Below are 19,288 nucleotides of genomic sequence, written 5' to 3' on the forward strand. Positions count from 1 at the left end.
AAAAAAAATGAACGTGCTGGCGTGAAACTCTCTTACACTGCTGGTGGGAATGTAAATTGGTCCAGCCACTGTGGAGAAGAATTTGGAGATTTCTCAAAAATCTTCAAATAGAACTACCATAGGATCCAGCAATCCCACTCCTTGGTGTCTACCCAAAGGACAGGAGAATTCTTCATCAGAAAAGTGCTTGCACATTGATGTTTATTGGGGCACTATTCACAATAGCTAAGTCATGGAACCAACCCAAATGTCCACAAGCAGATGAATGGATTGAAAGACTGTGGCACATAAACTCTATGGAATACTATTCAGCCATAAAATACAAATCAAAAACAAAAACAAAACAAAACAAAAAAACAAACAAAACAAACAAACAAAAAAAAACCTTGGTTTTGACAGAAAGTGGTCCCTGGAGTTTTAACACTTTTCTATGCTGAGACCTCAGCATTTCATCAATGCAGTTTGTGTTTCCTGTCCTGCCACTGGGTAGATTATGGTGGTTTCCATTTTGAAGTCTCTGCTTCGGTAAGCTCCAATTCCCTTTATTTGCTGTTTATCTTGCCAATCTTTGGGCAGCTGTATGCCCGGTGTCCTCACTTCTCTTATAGATTGAAGAAGAGTTGTTTGTTTTTCAAAATTTCATCTTTTTATTAGTTGCTAAGATGGAGTAAAACTGGAAATGAGAAGCTGCCTTTGTTTGAAGGATGTTTTTGCTGGATATAGCATTCTAGGTTGATATATTTTTTTTTTCCAAGACTAGTATTCCACTTTTTTCCTCACTTGCATTATCTTCAGTGAGAAATATGCTATCATTGTGTTCATTCTTCTGTATGCAATTTTTTTTCTTTAAATCACTTTAAGATTTTCTATTTATTACTGGTTTTGAACAATTCAGTTATGATGTCCCTTGGCATAGTTTTTTTTTCTTTTTCCTTGTCCTTGGGGATTTTTGTACTTCCTGCATCTGTAGGTTTACAGTTTTCATCAAAATTAAAAAGTTTACAGCAAATATTTATTTAAATATTTTATTAACCTCATTTCCCTTGAGGGCTTCCAACTGCATGTATATGAGGAAATTTGAACTTTTTTCTACTACTCACTGAGTCTATTTTTTTTTCCCCAGTCTTTTTTTCCTCTGTGTGTCTGTGTGTTTCATTTTGGGTAATTTCTATTGCTATATCTTTAAGTTCACTAATCTTTTTGTTTCCTTGTTTCTAGTGTCTAATTTGTCATTCAGCTAACTGCCATTCAGTGTATTTTTCACCTCAAACATTGTAAGTTCATTTGAGGTATTTTTAATATCTTTCATGTTTTATAGTCTTTTCTCTAGTTTTTTAAACCAGTGGACTTCAGTTGTAATATCAAGCAAAATAGTAATTTTGCCTGATAGTTTTTTACATCTGTGTTGGTTCTGGGGTTGTTTATAATTGATATTTCCTTTTATTAGGGTTTATATTTTCTTGTTTTCCTGAATGTATGGTATATTCTGCATATGTTATGTGATTGGATGCTGAATATTTTTGTATTACTATAAATTTGTACTTTATTTTAGAAAGCACTGCACTTAAGTTATATAAAAAGTTTAATCCTTTTGGATCTTGCTTTTAAAATTTATTAGGCAGGACCACATGAACAATGGTTGTTTCTGGGGCTGATTTATTCTCAACATTGAGACAAGATCCTTTGGAGCACTCTATGCAGTGTTCTCTGAATTAAGGATTTTCCAGTTTGGCTGGTTAGAACAAGTACTGTTCTCAGCTGCATGCAAGCATCAATAATTATTGCTGCTAACCCTGTTAAATGTTTTCTTTTTTTCTTTTTTCTTTTTCCTACCTTTGGGTAGTTTCTTCACATGCTCTGATCAGTATTTAGCTAAAGACTTGAGGGCACTTCATGTGTAACTCCAGCAGTCTCTCTCTCCATTAAGCTATCTCCCTCCGACATGCTTTTATGTTATTTCTACCTTAGCCTCTGCATTCCCAGTTCTGTCCCCTCAACTCATGTAGTCTACCAGGCTCTACCTGGGATCCTACTCTCTGTGTTGCAACTTAGAAATTCTTAAGGCAATAAGAGGCTGTTATAAACTTACCTGATTTGTTTCCTCTTTCTTGGAGATTGGTGTCCCTAGTTGTCTGATATATAATGTTTTAATATGGTCAGTCTCGGTGGTATACTGGTGATGCAACACTGGCGATGCAATGCTCGCTGATATATAATGTTTTAATATGGTCTCGGTGGTGCACTGGTGATGCAACACTGGCGATGCAATGCTCTGTGATGCTGCAGCTGTATAGCAATGTCACAGGTTTGTGCCTTGAGACTGCACATGCCCGGTGTGTGCTCATGATTCTGGCAGGCTGGGGCCGGTCGGGTCATGACATATAGGCCCTGGTGGGGCGCCACTTTCTTATTCTCTCTCTCTTGTCTCTTTGTTTCCCTCTCTCATGGAAGAAATAGACGACTGAACTTCATTTTTTTCCTTTTATTAAGGCAGAATGGTAAATCTCTTTCCTATTACTCTATCTTAGGCAGAAGTGGGAGTCTCTTGATTCTTGTATTATTTCTGGAGAAATAATTTGTAATCACATTACTTTTACTTTCCTCCTGAAGGAATTTACGTTTGGGGGTGCTAGCAACCTGAGATCACTTTAATCACATTTTAGTTGTGTGATGATTTCATTCCGGATGTCAGTTTCATGTATGCTCATCTCATTCTAATTGTGTTTTAATCCCAGAATGCTGTCTTTTGGAGGAAAAAAATCCCATGGTAGTTTGGTTTTCTAACCTCCTGTTCCTAGTCCAGTGGGCTTTTCATTTCAATTCTTGTTGTCTAATATTTTAATATTTGAAGTAAATTGCTTGTCAACAGTCTATAAAATGGTGTGTGTGTGTGTGTGTGTGTGTGTATGTATGTGTGTTTTAATTCACTGTATATTTTACTTGGTGTATTTAGACCATTTATGGTTAAATTACCTATTAATATGTTAGGGCTATAATCTGCCATGTTATTATTTGTTGATTTTATTTCTAATTCCTCTGTTTTTAATTTTTATTGCCTTCCTTTGTACACTTAAACATCTCTTAAGATTTTATTTAGATTTACTTTTACTGTTTTAGTGTATATTGCTTTGTATAATTCCTTTAGTTGTTGTTCAAGGTATTGAAATATATCAATATTTCTTGCAGCTGTTGATATTGTACTGCTTTTGTTTTTGATTTTGTTTTTGTTTCTGCCGTAGGGCTCATGGCTAACCAGAGAGAGACACAGAAAGGGAAAGTGAGAAATCAACCCCCAGAGGGGATGGACACAAAACAATCCCTTCTCCATTCTCCTCTTGGAATTTTAGCTACACACACACATGCCTGGCATGATTTCCAAACTGCCTGGTCTGGAAATCGAACTGTAGTTCACCATGTGAGAGTCCAGCATCTTAACCACCATACTACCTGCTGGCCCCTGTGCCACTATTTTTAAGTTTATTTATTTTTCTCATGAAAGAGAGGAAAAGAGAGAAAAAGAGAGAGACAACCCCAAAAGGTCTTCATGCCACAGTCCACCCCCAATCTTAACTAGCCTGGATCACGTGCCTGTCACAAACAGGAAGGCCTCAGGATGCGAAACTAGGACGTTCTAATATGGGTCAAGCATTGCAGAGTGTTGCGTTACTGTTGTTCCACCATATGCTCCCCAGTGTTGTACCACTTCAAAGTATAGTAATTTCATTTTTGTATATCTGCCTGCCTCTCAATTTTAAACAAAATTTATTTAAGTATTTCCTTTAATTTCTCCTTAAAATTTTTTTTTAATGTTCAGAGGGGTACCAGCAGGTGGTGTGGTGGTTAAGGCACTGGACACTCCCACATGGCTGACCATGGTTCAAGTCCTGGACCTGGCATCTTGCTTTCTCACTTCCCTCTCCCTCCCTCCCTCCCTCTTTCCTTTCCTCCCTCCCTCTCCTCCCTCTCCTCCCTCTTTTTCCTTTACATTGGTCAAATTTAAATAAAATAAATGAATAAATAATATTAAATTAAATAATTAATTTTTAAAAATGTTCAGGGGGAGGTACACTGGCCAGGCAAAGAGAGGCAGAGAGAGTGGGAGAAAGAGAAAGCAACCTCATGGTACATGGCCACACTGCAATTCTTTCTCTTTCATTTATCCATCCTGTTGGGATTTGGGGCACGTGCCTGGCATGTTTTTCAAGATGCCAGGCCCAAGACTCAAATTGCATAGTTGGCCATGTGGGATCCAGTTCCCTTAACCACCAGACCATGGGCTGGCCTTAAATATTTTCTTTACATTCAGTTAATCATATCAGAAGATGTTATAACTTTTGCTTAAACTATTAGATATAGTTTTAAAGTATCGTGGTGAAACAAATAGAATATGTACTCTTATTTTTACCCATTCCATTATTTTCCTTCCTTTCTGGAGTTGCAAGCCTTCTTTTGTTATCATTTATTCCTATTGTATAACTTCCTTTAAGCATTTTTTACGGATAGGTTCACTGGTGACAAATTTTCTCCCTTTCTTTTGTTTGAAATTATCTTTATTTCCCCTTTCATTTTTTTAAAATTATTTACATTTTTTGTTTCATTTTATTTTATACATTCAATTGAATTATTTAGTTTACAAAGTGAATATTTCAACATGTGAACATTTCTCCCTAGTCCAGTTGATAAAACTATAAAATATCTTCAACAGATAACACCACATTTCTTTGTCACATTAATGTTTTGCCTCCCTATTTTTCTTCTAAATGTCCTTCCTCAGACCCTACTATTTCACACACACTATATCTGGTATTTACACCCACTCACTGTTTTTCTATATCCTTTAGTCAATCCGTTTCAGTCATTGAGTGTGGACACTCAGTATGTATTAACTGGGGACATACAATGTCTCTCCTTCATAGCCTGGCTTGCTTCACTCAGCAGTAAATCTTCCATATTCTTCTTCCACTTTCTGTCAAAAGCCAGGGTTTTTTTTTTTTTTTTTTTTTTTTTTGAAAATATTTTCCCAAAGTGATTTAAACTATAAAATAGCTTCAAAAAATACCATATTTCTTTGTCCTATTAATGCTTTGCCTCCCAATTTTTCTTCTAAATGTCCTTCCTCAGACCCTACTCTTTCAGACACACTACATCTGGTATTTACATCCATTTACTGTGTTTCTATATCCTTTAGTCAATCAGTTTCAGTCATAGAGTGCAGGTATTCGATTTACATTAAGTGGAGACATACAATGTCTCTCCTTCATAGCCTGGTTGCCTAACTGAGCAGTAAATCTTCCATATTTTTCCACTTTCTGAAAAAAGCCAGGTTTTTTTTTTAATGGGTGAATAGTATTCCATAGAGTGTATGTGTCACAGTTTTTCAATCCATTCATCTGTTCGGGGACATTTGGGGTTGGTTCCATGACTTACCAATTGTGAATAGTGCTACAATAAACATTGATGTGCAAGCACTTTTCCAATGAAGAATTCTTCTGTCCTTTGGGTAGATACCAAGGAGTGGGATTGCTGGATCCTATGGTAGTTCTATTTGTAGATTTTTGAGAAATCTCCAAATTCTCCACAGTGGCTGGACCAATTTACATTCCCACCAGCAGTGTAAGGGAGTTCCCCTTTCACCACACCCCTGCCAGCACTTACTGTTTTTTTATTGTTGTAGGTTTTGTTTTTTGTTTTTTATTTTTTAAATCTTAGACATTCTGACTGGGGTTAGGTGATATCTCATTGTAGTTTTGATCTGCATTTCCCTTACAATGAAGGATGTTGAGCATTTTTTCATATGCCTTTTGGCTATTCCTTTCATCAGTTATAGAACTCAAGGTTGAAGGGTATTTTTCACCTCTTGAAAAACATTGTAGCTTCCTCTTTGTAGCCATCACTGTTTCAGATGAGAACTCTGATGTCATTTGAACTGATTTTCCCCCATAAGTAATGTGTTCTTTTCTGACTCTTTTAAAGAAATGTTTCTTTGTCTTTTTTTCAGGGGGTTAATTATAATGTATATTAGCTTGGATTTCTTTGGGTTTATCCTGTTTGGTGCTTACTCAGCTTCTCAAATTTGTAGATTTTTGTCTCTCCAAATTTGGTGAATTGGCCATTATATCTTCAAGTGTTTTTTCAACCTCAATCTCATTGTATTCTCCTTCTAGTACTCCAAAGTAATGAATGTTTGAGTTGTGTTAATCTCATAGAGCCCAAGACACTCTTTATTTATTTATTTGTTAAAGTTTCTTTTCTCTTTGCTGTTCGGAATGGGTAATTTGTTTTTAAGTTTTTTTATTTCGATGGAGAGAAAGAGAGAGACAGGCACCTCTAATAGTGCCATCATGCTAGGTTTCACCCAGCTTCAGCCAGACAGGATCACAAGCACACATGTGTGTCCCTCTCAGGTGTAAGGAGACCTTAGAATGTGAACCTGGGTCCTCCCCGTGTGGCTCCAGCATCGTGGGGCACTGCATTACTGCTCACTTCAGCAGTTGGTCTGACTGGGTGTTCTGTGTATTAGCCTGCTTCAGCTGCCATGACATAGTGTCATACAGTGCTTGGCTTAAACCACAGAAATGTATGGTTTCTGTTTGGAGCCTGAAGGTCTGAAATCAAGGTGTTGATGGAGTTGGGGATTTTTTCTTTTTCTTTTGTTTTTTAGTTTTTGCCATCGGGTATGTGTGTTTGCCCCAGAAAGAGATAGAGAGAGGGAAAGTGAGAAATCACCCTACTGGGGGGATGACCATGCCACAATCTCTTTTCCTCCTTTATCTTTTTGGCATTTGGGGCACACATGCACACATGTCTGGGATGATTTTCAAGCCACCAGGGCTGGAATTCAAACAACGTTTGGCCATGTGAGAGTCCCGTCTTTTAACCATCATGCTACCTGCTGGCCTCAGAGTTGTGTTTTTCTGAGGGCTATGAGAAAAGAATTTGTTCCAGGCCTCTCTTGCCTTAGCTTGTATATGTCTAACTGTAAGTTCACATAGCATCTTTTCTGTGTGTGTAACAGTGTCCAAATTTTCCCTGTTTTTTTTGTTTGTTTGTTTGTTTGTTTGTTTTTTTGAGAGAGAACTTTTTTGCTATAGGGTGCATGCACTCACTGGAGAGACAGAGAGAAAGAGAGACAGAAAGCAAGAAATCACTCTTCAGGTGATAGCTATGCCACAATCCTTTCTCCATTCTCCTCTCAGGATTTTGGGTGTGCATGCATATGTGCCCAGTGTGAGTTTCAAGCCACTGGGTCCAGGACTTGAACCACAGTTGACCATGTAGGGGGTCCAATGTCTTAACCACTATAACATCTACAAATAATATCACATCCTGAGGTCCTGGGGGTTAGAATGTCAGTGTACAAATTTTGAGGGGACACAGTTCAACTCATAGAGTCTTGCTTCCTCAGTGAGATTTTCTGTATTTTTTGTTCTAAGGAAATCTGTATTTGCTGGTGGAATCATATTTTTAACATCTTTGTCAGATAAGTTCAACATCTGACGTATTTTGATGATAGGATCTGTTACATTTTCTCATTCCTGTTGTGATTTTTCTGGTTGTGGATATAAGTGATATTCTGTTGTAATCTGGATATTATGTTAGAAGACTCTGGTTCCTGTTGAAATCTTCTCTTTTTATAGGTAATTTTGAGTTGAGCATGCAGGTTTTGGTCCACTTTTGTGAATAAACTCAACGTGCTTCTAATGACAATTTAGTTTTCAGAGGTTTTGCGTGCTGTTTTGGTGTGCTTTGTTTGTCTAGTTTATTTGGGCTTCTGGTAATCCCTGACAATTCCCCCTGGGGGGATGAATGGTACATCCCCTGGCCAGGACTCCTGTGACTTTGCATGAGGGAGGACAGTCTCCAGACTTCAGAGATGGAAAACATTTTCCTGGGCCAGCTATTTTTTGTCAGTAGACTTTTTATTTGATACAGTGAAGACATGTGCTTGGGATATTGTCTGTTGCTATGTCAAGGGTTGGAAGAGTCCACCCTTAGATTACTTTCTGCCATTGGATGGGAATTCATGATATCCTCAAAGAGAGTGTTGAGTATCTAATCCTGAGCCTCCAGCCAGTCTGACTGACTGCTTTCCATTTTTATAATTTTCTTATGTTGTCTGTTTTGTTATTTCCAGAGTTTACTGTTGTGCTCCATGGGAAAGATCAACGAGAGTCAACTCTATGCCATCTTGTCAAGACCAGAGTGGTTTCAAAAGTACATTTTCTATTATTTAACACATTTTGGGTGGAAGACATAATATGTACACCATTTCAGTCTCTTGTCTTCCACATTGCATTTTTAGGCTGGAGATTGATAGCTTGGGTCTCTTCTAAAACATTTTGTTTTCCACAGTGGAGTCACTAAAGAACAAGTTTTGCATCCTTGTATTGTTTTAATAAATATTTGTTCCTGTTGTAAGGTACAAGAGGATTACTTCTGTGAGAATACACATTTTGAGATGTTGAAGTGCAGAAAAGCATAGATGATAGATGAAATTTGTACAGTGAAAGGAAATAAGGACTTCCCAAGAATGAATAAGTAATTGGGAACCAGCCGTTAGTGTAATGGCTATGTCGCTGGACTCCCACGTAGTCGACCACGGTTCACGTCCCAGACCCGGTGGCTTAAAACTCATGCCGGGCGCGTGTGTGTGCGTGCCCAAGATCCCGAGAGGAGAATGGAGGAGAAGGGATTGCGGCGTGACCATCCCCCCTGGGGGGTGATTTCTCACTTTCTGTCTCTATGTCTCTCTCTGTCTGTTTGGCGAGCGCACGTACCCTATAGCGAAAACCTCTCAAAAAAAAAAAAAAAAGAATGAATAAGTAATGTTACTTATTTTCTGAGGGTTTATTTTCTTCCCTCATCTCAGAATGGTTCTAGTCAGATATACTTGCTGCTTTACTAGTAGATATGTACTCTGTTACGTACTTCTCTTCTCTAGGCACGAACTACCTTAATCACATTATTAAAATTCTGCAAAAATTGATCTTGATTATCTAGTGTTGATGTCGATGTTCTTTTTTATTTAGAGCTATTTAATTTGTTAAACCAAAGGGAAGAATATAGGAAAGGAAATTAGGGAGAAAAATAGAGAAGTAAGACATTTGTAGGACACAGAAATGATTTATTACCTGTTGATGATGACATGGATAGTATTTTCAACTGAACTAGTTTGGGGGTTATTTCATGTTGGGTAAATTCTCTCTACAAGCTAAATGATGTATAGTAATTGAATGTATAAAACAACAAGAATAATAATATAATAATAATAAAACTTGTTAAACCAACTAAAATTATGAACAAGTTCCTGTGCACAATAATGAATGTCAATTTTTTAAAAATTCAGTATTGGGTACTAATTAGGTATAAAATATCTCACTTGACAGCCACCAACAAATTACTCTTATTTTAACTTCAACACCATGGGATTGCCTCATCTGTCCCGGTTTGTAATCTCATCAGGGAGAAAGAAATTTCAAAGGTTGTTATTGAAATCACTTATGAGTTTATGAGATAAATAGTTACATGGGTTTCATTTGGAAAAGCAGCATGCCACTTTCAAATAGTAAACTTTAATTAGCACAAATTAAATCTTACATAAATTAATTAAAAAACATGCAAGTGCCTTGAATGCTCCCTCCATATAAGTCTGTGGGAAATGTGTATAAAGCAAGGAACGTTCCATCACTCACAGTCTGAATTCGCAGATAAGAGAAACACGTGTGGAATGATTAGCTGAGAATCCAGGAAACTGATCATCAGTAAAGGATGAGTCAAGGGAATGAAATATCAAGTAAGTGTGGGTTGGAGTAATCAGGAAAGGCTTCTAAGAGTAGGAGAAATATGAGCTGGTATTTGAAAGTATATGAGCTTCAGAATGGCATAGGAAAACAAGAACATTCCATAAGAGAGATGACAAACCAGGCCCAGAAGTGGAAATAAATTTGTCCCATGTTTTCTGAATGAAAGGCATCAACAGGAAAAAGGTTGAGGTTTGCGAAAGGAGGTAGGGATGATTCATCAAGGCAAGATGGGTGGGAACCTCTTTACGTCCTAGAAGAAAACAGTGATTGTGTTGATCAAAGATTGAAGTCCTCAGAGACAAGAATTGATTTTTCTGTTCTGTATCCCCAGCATCTGGTCCTCAAAACTTTCCCTAGATTGTTGAATAAAGAACAATGGAGAACCTAAGTTCAGTTATTTCCTCAGTTTGTGAATAGAACTGTCATGATTCTTCTTTCTGTCCTGCTCTTTCTTCGTCCAGTGCTCTAATTCTTGCTACCTTGGGCCTGGTCTTCCTTGCAACTGCGTTTGTCCTGAATGTGCAAAGCTACCGTTAAGTGAGACAAGGCTACCTAAAAGTAGCTTTTGTTCAGATTTGGAGTCAAAATTTCCTTTCTGCAATTCTAAAATGGGTTCCTATTTTTCTTTTTTCTTTGTTTTTTTTTGGAGAGGTTTTTGCTATAGGGAGTGTGCACTCACCAGAAAGACAGAGAGAGACAGAGAGACAGAAGCGAGAAATCATCCGCCAGGGGGGATGACCACGCTGTAATCCTTTCTCCTCCATTCTCCTTTCGGGATCTTGGGCACACAAGCACACGTGCCTGGCATGAGCTTAAGCCGCCAGGTCCAGGACTCGAACCGTGGTCGACTACGTGGGAGTCCAGTGACATAGCCATTACACTAACTGCTGGTCCCCCTATTTTTCTTTATGACACATTTCCATGATGATTTTTATTTTATCTCTTATTTTTTTAATGGCAAATACTTGCCCTGAAAATGAAGTTCTATAATAGAGTTTTTGAAAAATACAGTTTTTACTTAGACTTCTTTCTGTCCATGAGTAACTTATTTACGAAAATGCCATTTCTGGATTCAAATATATGTTACAAAAATATTACATATATTAATCCAGGAAATATATGTTACATATATATTTAAGAAACTATCAAGCTGTCTAATATATGTGTGTGTGTGTGTGTTTGTGTATGTGTATGCACATGTATATATGTGTACATATGTATATACATATATATAATGTATATTTGAGTCTGAGTTAACATATATAATACATACATATATTTTATACATATTCTTTATTTTTCAGAACAGCTTTAGGTTCACAACAATACTGAACAGAAAAATAAAGACAATTCTCATCACATGTCCCTCCCCACAAGGTGCACAAACTTACCCACCATCAACATCCTGTGACAGAGTGGTAAAGCTCTTAAAATGCTGACCTAGACTGACACATTATTTTCACCTAACATCCATAGTTTACGCTAGGGTTTGCTCTTGGTGTTATGGTCTTTATGAGTTTTGACAAATACATAATGACATGTATCCACCCTTATAGGATCATGCAGAATAGTTTCACCATTCTGAAAAATCCTCAGTGCTCTACTTATTCATTCCTCCCCTGACTCCCCAGCCTCTGTCGACCACTGATTCTTTTTTTTTTAAACATTATCCTAGTTTTTCTTTTTCCAGAATAGCATAGGATATGTTGGAATCATTCAGCGTGTATCCTTTTCGTATTGGCCTGTTTCACTTAGTAACATGCATTTAAGTTTTCCTCTTGGCTTCTCGTGGCTTAATAGCTCATTTCTTTTTAGCACTGAGTAATATTCATTTGTCCCCATGTACCCAATGTATTTATCCATTCACCTACTGAATGATACTTTGATCACTTTTAACATTTGTTGATTATGAATAAAGCTGCTAATATCCACATCCAGGCATTTGTGTGAATGTAAGTCTATTGTCCTTGAGCAAATACCAAGGAGCATAGTTGTAGGATGATATGGTAAGAATATGTTTAGATTTTTAGGAAACTGACAAACCGTCGTCCCAAATGACAATGTACTATGTATACACTTCACACTATTATGTGTACAGATAGCATAGTAGTGTACTGTGAACTTTGGGTGACAATGATGTGACAGTGTGCATTCATAATCAACTAATGGACATTCTGGTGGGGGATATTGTTAATGAAGGAGGCTCTGCATGTTCAGATGCAAGGATTATATGGAAAGTAACTATCTGAATCTCCTGATCAGCTTTGCTATTAATCTAAACTGCTTTAAAAAATAAAATCTGTTTTAAAATAATAATAACTAAAAATCTGAGGGAGAAAGAGGAGGCTCTTTTATTTTAAAATGACCTAAAAACACTTAAATTTCCTTGAAATTAAGGGCAAGGCATAATTTAATTTCCTAACCCTTCAGCCTACTGAGTACCTGGTCACTGCTTGGTGAGATGTACCTATTGGATAGCTTTAATTCCTTGACTCCTTCCCTCTTTCCTCCTTTTCTTTCTTCCTTGACTATCACTAGATGAGTTGACTGGTTCAATATTCACAATGAATAAGCATTGTCATACAGTAACTGCTTTTTCTTAAACTAAGTTACCTCCTTGCTGGTTCTATCTCAATAAGTAATTAATTCACTTCATTTACCCAACTCTCAATCAAAATAGTTGTTCAAAGTTTGTATGGGCAAAACAGTGCTTAGCTAGCAACACCTAAATCTAGCTATGGACAGAGACTTGAGTTTAAAAGAATAGTGGCATTCCTCCTAGTTGTGAAAAATCTCTAAATACTGTAGAATGTATAAGCCATCTTACATTATTATTATTACTATTATTATTCACCATTGTTTTGAGGATAAACCCAATATTCAGTTTTAATTTGAAATAAATACTTTCAGCAAGTTTATTTTATACAGAAGCATATAGGCTCAGCTTCTTTCATCTTCTGTTGCTATAGGAACCAATAAATAAATTAATGCATTTGTGTATGCATGGTGCAAATAATTTCTTTGATATTTTCCATTTTAGAATGGAACACTTGTCAAATTGAAGGACTGGAATTCTCCCACTGACTTTAAATGCCATGATCCTGACACCACTTAAACTATTATTATTTAAGAGATATTTGGAGATTTTAGCTTTGATTCATTAACATAATGTTAGAGCTGCCCAAGAACATTTGCATTTTATTTTCTTCCTCATGAATCTCATGGTAATTAGATGACTGCTCTGTGGTGTCCATTAGCAAGTACTATTCATGCAAAAATAAAGTGAGGACTTTCAACAAAATTACAGTGAACAACTTATAGTAAAGCTTTTCAGATTGACTTATTAATAGTTGCATAAGTAAATCCTTCTGTCAAGTTTGAGTAAAAATTCAATCCAAAAGCATCGAAGGACTATTGTTATGCCCGCCCATGGAGAGAAGAGAATTTCAGAATCTGTCTCCTATTTGTTGAGTCTTATGATCAAGCTGAATGTCCCAGACTTGTAAGCTAGGAACTGTCTAAGGGTCTGAAAACACCTAGTAGTGCTATTTTCAAAGGCATAAACTTTAGGAGGGAGGGGAAGAAGGAGAAATATTAGAAGCTTTTAGTAATTTTTTTTAATTTGCCAGAGAGCACAGTGTGGTGGGGATGTATGGAAGCAATAAAATCTCCACTATGGGTCATACTGGCATCGTCATGTCACAATCCCTTCTTCATTTCTCCCTACTTTCAGAATTTGGGGGTACAAATGCACACACACACCACATGGTTTTCAAGCAGCCAGGTCTGGTACTTGAATGGCCAGAACAGTCACACAGTATCTAGATGCCTTAACCACCACAACACTGGCTGCCCTAAACTTTTTTTATTTTTTAAGAGGTTTTTGCTATAGGACGTGTGCGCTTGCTAGAAAGACAGAGAGAGACAGAGAGACAGAAAGCGAGAAATCATCCCTCAGGGGGAATGGCCACGCTGCAATCCCTTCTCCTCCATTGTCCTCTAAGGATCCTGGGCACTCACACACACATGCCTGGCGTGAGTTTAAGCCACTGGGTCCAGGACTCGAACCATGATTGACTACATGGGAGTCCAGCGACACAGCCATTCAGCCAGCTGCTGGTTCCAAGCTTTTTAATAATTTTAAAAAATCAAATGGACTTGGGGCCAGAGGATGGCATAATGGTTACGTCACTGAACTCTCATGTAGTCAATCATGGTTTGAGTCCCAGGCCCAGTGACTTGAAACTCACACTAAATATGTGTGCTTGTGTAACCGCGATCCAGAGAGGAGAATGGAAGAAAAGGGACTATGGAGAAAGTGAAATTATACCCCCCTGGGGGGTAATTTCTCGCTTTCTGTTTCTGTGTTATTCTCTATCTCTCCGGCAAGCACATGTAACCTATAGCAAATCAACTCTCTAAAAAAATTTTTTTTAATTTCAAATGGACTTACTAATAATGTATCTGCATGCCCAGAAACTACAAATGAAGTGGTTAAGAGGACAGAATCAGGTCACACTGTGTGGGTTTGCACCCCAGATAAGTTACTCACCTCTTGAAATCTCAGTGTCTTCTTTTAGAAATTGGGATATTTCCTAGCATTGTATAAGAACTGAATGAAAGTAAAATGCATAGAAAGTATTACAATGCCTGGCCTATAGCAATAATTCAACCTACATTAGTGATTACTAGTATTATTCAACAGTCTGTCCCATTTGTATGCTGTTCCCTGGAATTCCATCAGCTTTGTGTGATAACATTGTCTCATTCTGATCTGAAGCTGTGACTAGCAATTAAAGATGACTTTAATTAAAAATGGGGTAATGCATGTCTTAATAATGCCGTGTGTTTGATGAGATATGTCAAAACAAAATATTCAAAATAAAAATGACACAAGCAAAATGAATAAGGGAGGGGCAATTGTTGGTAGTGAGAAGGCTGGAGATTTCCAGGGTAGGCTCTGAATGCAGGAGAGGATCTGAGAAGAGGAAGTTCGGGGTAGTAGGAATGGGACAGTGGCCTATGGCCTTATTTCTTGCATCCTCCCTTTGCCACAAATCTCTGCCCTTCCATCACTTTCCTGCTTTCTTTTGGTTCTTCTAACACATCATCTTTTTCCACTTTGCATTTTTGTACTTGCTTTTTCCTCTGCCTGAAACATTCTTGCCAGCCCTCTTCATTAAACTCATCCTCCTGTTCTATAGATATCTATTGAAATATCACCAAAACCTCCCTAATGCTCAAGAATTTGCCAGCTCCCACCGTTGAATTCTGCACTAGCACTGGGCATTGCTTTATCATCCCATGTTGGATCTATTTGTTCAGTACTTACCTTCCCCACTAGACTATAAATCCATTAGAATAGAGACTGATTATGACATCTCATTCATCTGGCAGAATTCCTAGAATTCCTAGTACATAAGTGGTTCTCAACAACCGCAGGTTAGCTCATTGGTGAGAATGGTAAGTTCGTGTTCATCCCCTTCCACATATCACCATCTCTCTTGGAGGCAGCAATGCTGAAAACAATGCTTAGATCCTACAAGATGGGAAGACAAAAGACAATGCCTACCTACAGACAATAGACAAGATTTTCCTTTTATTATTCACCTTACTTTTCCCTTGTACTCCTACCATAAGCCTATCAACAATTCCCTGATTCTCACTGTGCTGCCAAGTATCTCTTCTCTTGGTTCTAGCAGCACTGGGAGCAATGGTGGAAACCAGCTACTAAGAACTCTGGGATCAAGACAAGAACCCAGGTATGTGGGGAATTCTGTCAGGACATTCATTCCACTCATTCAACTATAATATAATAATAGTAGCTAGAACCTATTCAGTGCTTATTTTATGTCATATTCCATTCTAATCAAGACTTTATGAAGTAGGTATTTATTAACACTCTCTTCTGCAGATAGAAAGTGAAGACATAATGTGGTGAAACACCTTTGCCAAAGTCACACATAGTATGCTGTGAAGTCAGGATTTGAGCTTGACCTCCTAACCAAGATGTAGTTTTGCATATCATGGGTCTTGGTATTGGCAACTACGAGCCAAGCACTAGACTAGATGCTGGGGAACAGGAAACAACCATGTCTCAGATCCTGATCTTGGAAAGCTGGTTTGGAGAATGCAGTTGGGTGAAGAATGCAGGAAAAGAACTTAACAGGTGCTATGCTAAAGAGTAGACTAATGGGATGAATTGCATGAAGAGATGTATGACAAACACCAGGAAGGTATGTAACCTGTTACATGGAAGAACAAGTCATTTGGTAGACACTTTAATCCAATTTGCACCATACAGCCTCAGCCATTCGAGTAAGTGTTTGTGTTACTTAGCAGTTTATATTCCTGAGATATCTGAAAGGTAATCCTCAAACTCCCTAAGAAATTTTTTCCTTGGCCTATGGTCAACTTCTCTTTGGACAAAGGTTATGTTTCTTACACTCAAAAGGGAAGAAAACAGACTCCAGCTTTGGAAGCATATGGTGTAATTTCTAGTAATTAGACCATTATTAATGTGCAAGGGGAACATTTCCAAAATGTTCCTCTATGCCTTTGATTCAAAAAAAAGTATTCTATTAATCTGTTTAATATTTTATAACTAAAAATGGGTAATTTGCACATCTTACGATCTATTTTCAGACTCTAGAAAGTGGAATACTTCATACCCAGTCTTTGCTAAATACATTTAGTCATTCCCTCTATGTTCCATGTTTTAGAGTTCAGATATTTTGTCCACATAACCCAGCAGCATGTTTTGGTGATATCAGTAAAAGAACTGTGTTTTTTTTTTCCGGGCTCACTAACCATGTTATTTTATAGATACCCATGGTAACTATAAATTCTATAATTCAAAACTGAAAATTCAAATTGATTGGCTGTTGGTTGGCCAAGCGATATGGAATAATGCACAGTGCATGAAAAAATATAGGTTTGAGATTTTCACATTCATCTACCAATAAGTTTAACAAATATTCATTGAGTATGTATCATGGCCAGGTAATGTGCTAAGTTCTGAAAATGCAAAAGTGTACATGGCAACACAGCCCCCGTCCTGTATGAAATATACATTCCATGACATGGGAAAGAGCTTAATATTTTGAGAAACTAGAAAGAACAAACTGGTTAACATATAATGAACAGATTGAGAAGTGGCATGAGATGAAGTCATTGTGGAAGTCTCAAGTAGGGATGTGTTTTCAGATTAAAGAGTTTGGATTCCATTTTATGTGCAGAAAGAAGAAGCTGTCAGTAAAATGGGTTGTTCTGATTGAGATTTTACTGGTTCAAGTAATCCACATGAACTAATTCATGTAAAGAGGTGTATTTCATGGGAAAGCGGTGTCTTATTGGCAATCTAGTCAGAAAACAAATCACCAGGCCTTACCTGTAACTGTAGAGTACATAGACAACCATTACTACAGAAGCTGTTCTATTTATTCTATTCATCCTTCCTTCTTAACAAACAACTTCCTTTATTTATCCCTGTTACACCTATTTCATAGTGGGTGCCTCATGGCCCAAGTCTCAGTGACCTATTAGTTTAGCTACTCAGAGCTTACCGCCTTGGTTTTCCGATTCTAACCTGCCTCAAGTAAAATTGATCAAGCTCCAGCTCATCTTCTTTGGGGCAGAGTCCTTCATACAAAGCATTGTTACAGGACTTATAAAAGATTAGCTAGATCAGTTGTCCATCCTTGACCTAGGCAGTTATAGGCAGCAGGACAGGATCACATGATTCATTCATTGTTTTGTCCTTCAATAGCTGGGGAAAATAAGACAAAAAAGTTAACTTATTAATAAATTTGTAGATATGTGAAAAACTTTGCTTTGTCAACCCCACATAATTTTAATAAAGATTAAATGACTCTGAACACATTTTGATTTTTTTTTTAATTATGAAGGTCTGATAGCTGTTAGTAGAATTCCCCCTCCCCCCCACTTTCAGACTGCATTAAATGATGTTCCAATTCATACGAGAAAATTCATCATGGTATACCAAAAGTCTGAGGGATAATGTAGAAAGAAAATCATTCCAATTATTTATCAGCCATATCTCTCCAAGCCAGCTTTCTTGATGATCCTGGATACAGGTGGTTAAAGTGATAATTAAATTTCCAAATTCTAGTTGGAACTAATTTTCAGCTATGCATTATGATTCTTTCAAAAACCTGTAACATCATTTGGGGCAATATAAGAGAAAGAATATCTAAAATGTGGCTTAGTTGCAAAGATATGCCCTTTAAGTAGGAGAAGATGAGAAGCTGCTGTTAAAAGGGTAATGTATTTTTTTTTTTCTTGATGAAGATATTTTTCCCAGCCAGTGGATTGTGTTAGCTATTTTTTCTGTTAAGGAAGTAGTTTTAAGGATTGAACTGTGTTTAGTGAACAGCATCCATTTTATAGGCACATCTATTTTATAGGCTTTTTTTTTTTTTTTTGTCATAGGGTACATGCACTCACAAGAGAGGAAAGAAATAGATACAGAAAGGGAAAGTGAAAAAACACCCTTCAGGAGGATGGCCACACTGCAGTCTCTTCTCCTCTCAAAATTTTGGGCAAACACGTACACATCCAGCATAATTTTCAAGCCATTGGGGTCCAGGACCTGAACTATTATCAGCCATGTAGGAGTCTAGAGCCTTAACCACTGTGCAACCTGCTGGCCCCTGAACACATGTTTTTAAGAATAATTCAAAGATTTATTTTTCTAATGATCTCTTCAAAGCAGAGAAGTTGGGAGGAGAGCTTATATAACATAGAACTGCCTGTATGTTAAGGATTCTTCTTAGAAAACTAATGTAGGAGCAAGCTGTTTTGACAAGTGACTCTCTAAACAGTCTTGTTGTTTGTTGGAGTTATACCTTTTCAAGATTCCAGCACAGTCTAATAAAATAAACTAGGTACGCAAAACTCATTTCAAGTCCCTATAGCCTCTTATCTATGGGACCTCAGTAGAGTGACTAAACCTCACTCTTCATTGCATCTAGTAGGAAGTTAAGCAAGGCTTTCCCTGTTGTCTGGGATTTTTTTTTTTTTTCCAGAGGTTTTTGCTATGGGGTGAGAGCACTCGCCAGAAAGACAGAGAGAGACAGAGAGATAGAAAGCCAGAAATCACCCCCCAGGGAGGATGGCCATGTTGCAATCCCTTCTCCTCCATACCCCTCTTGGGATCTTGGGCATACATGCACATGCGCCTGGCGTGAATTTAAGCCACTGGGTCTGGGACTCAAACCGTGGTCAGCTACATGGGAGTTCAGTGACATAGCCATTACGCTAACTGCTGGTCTCGTGTTGATGCCGTGTTGTCTCGGAATTTTGACTGAGGTCCAGAAGCTAAGAAACAAAGGATATGAAGTGCTCACAAATATTTAAAAATTAAATTTAGGGTTGACCTCTGTGGCCTGGTGGTTAAGACAGCCATATCCCACATAGCTGACCCTACAGTTAGAGGCCTGGACCTGGTAGCTTGAAAAAAAAAA

The 19,288-nt window shown here is 37.6% G+C and overlaps 1 long non-coding RNA gene across 1 annotated transcript in view; it reads left to right on the forward strand.

Moving 5' to 3' along the window:
• The first annotated feature begins 15,240 nt into the window (after nt 1-15,240).
• The window catches only part of LOC102469033 (uncharacterized), a 38,644-nt gene continuing 34,596 nt past the window's right edge, over nt 15,241-19,288 (forward strand). Inside the window, exon 1 of the long non-coding RNA XR_335335.1 lies at nt 15,241-15,565. This is a non-coding gene — a long non-coding RNA (uncharacterized LOC102469033). The remainder of the gene's footprint in view (nt 15,566-19,288) is intronic.

This window comes from Tupaia chinensis, unplaced genomic scaffold, assembly GCF_000334495.1.
Source record: "Tupaia chinensis unplaced genomic scaffold, TupChi_1.0 Scaffold000392_1, whole genome shotgun sequence".
Lineage (NCBI taxonomy): Eukaryota > Metazoa > Chordata > Mammalia > Scandentia > Tupaiidae > Tupaia > Tupaia belangeri.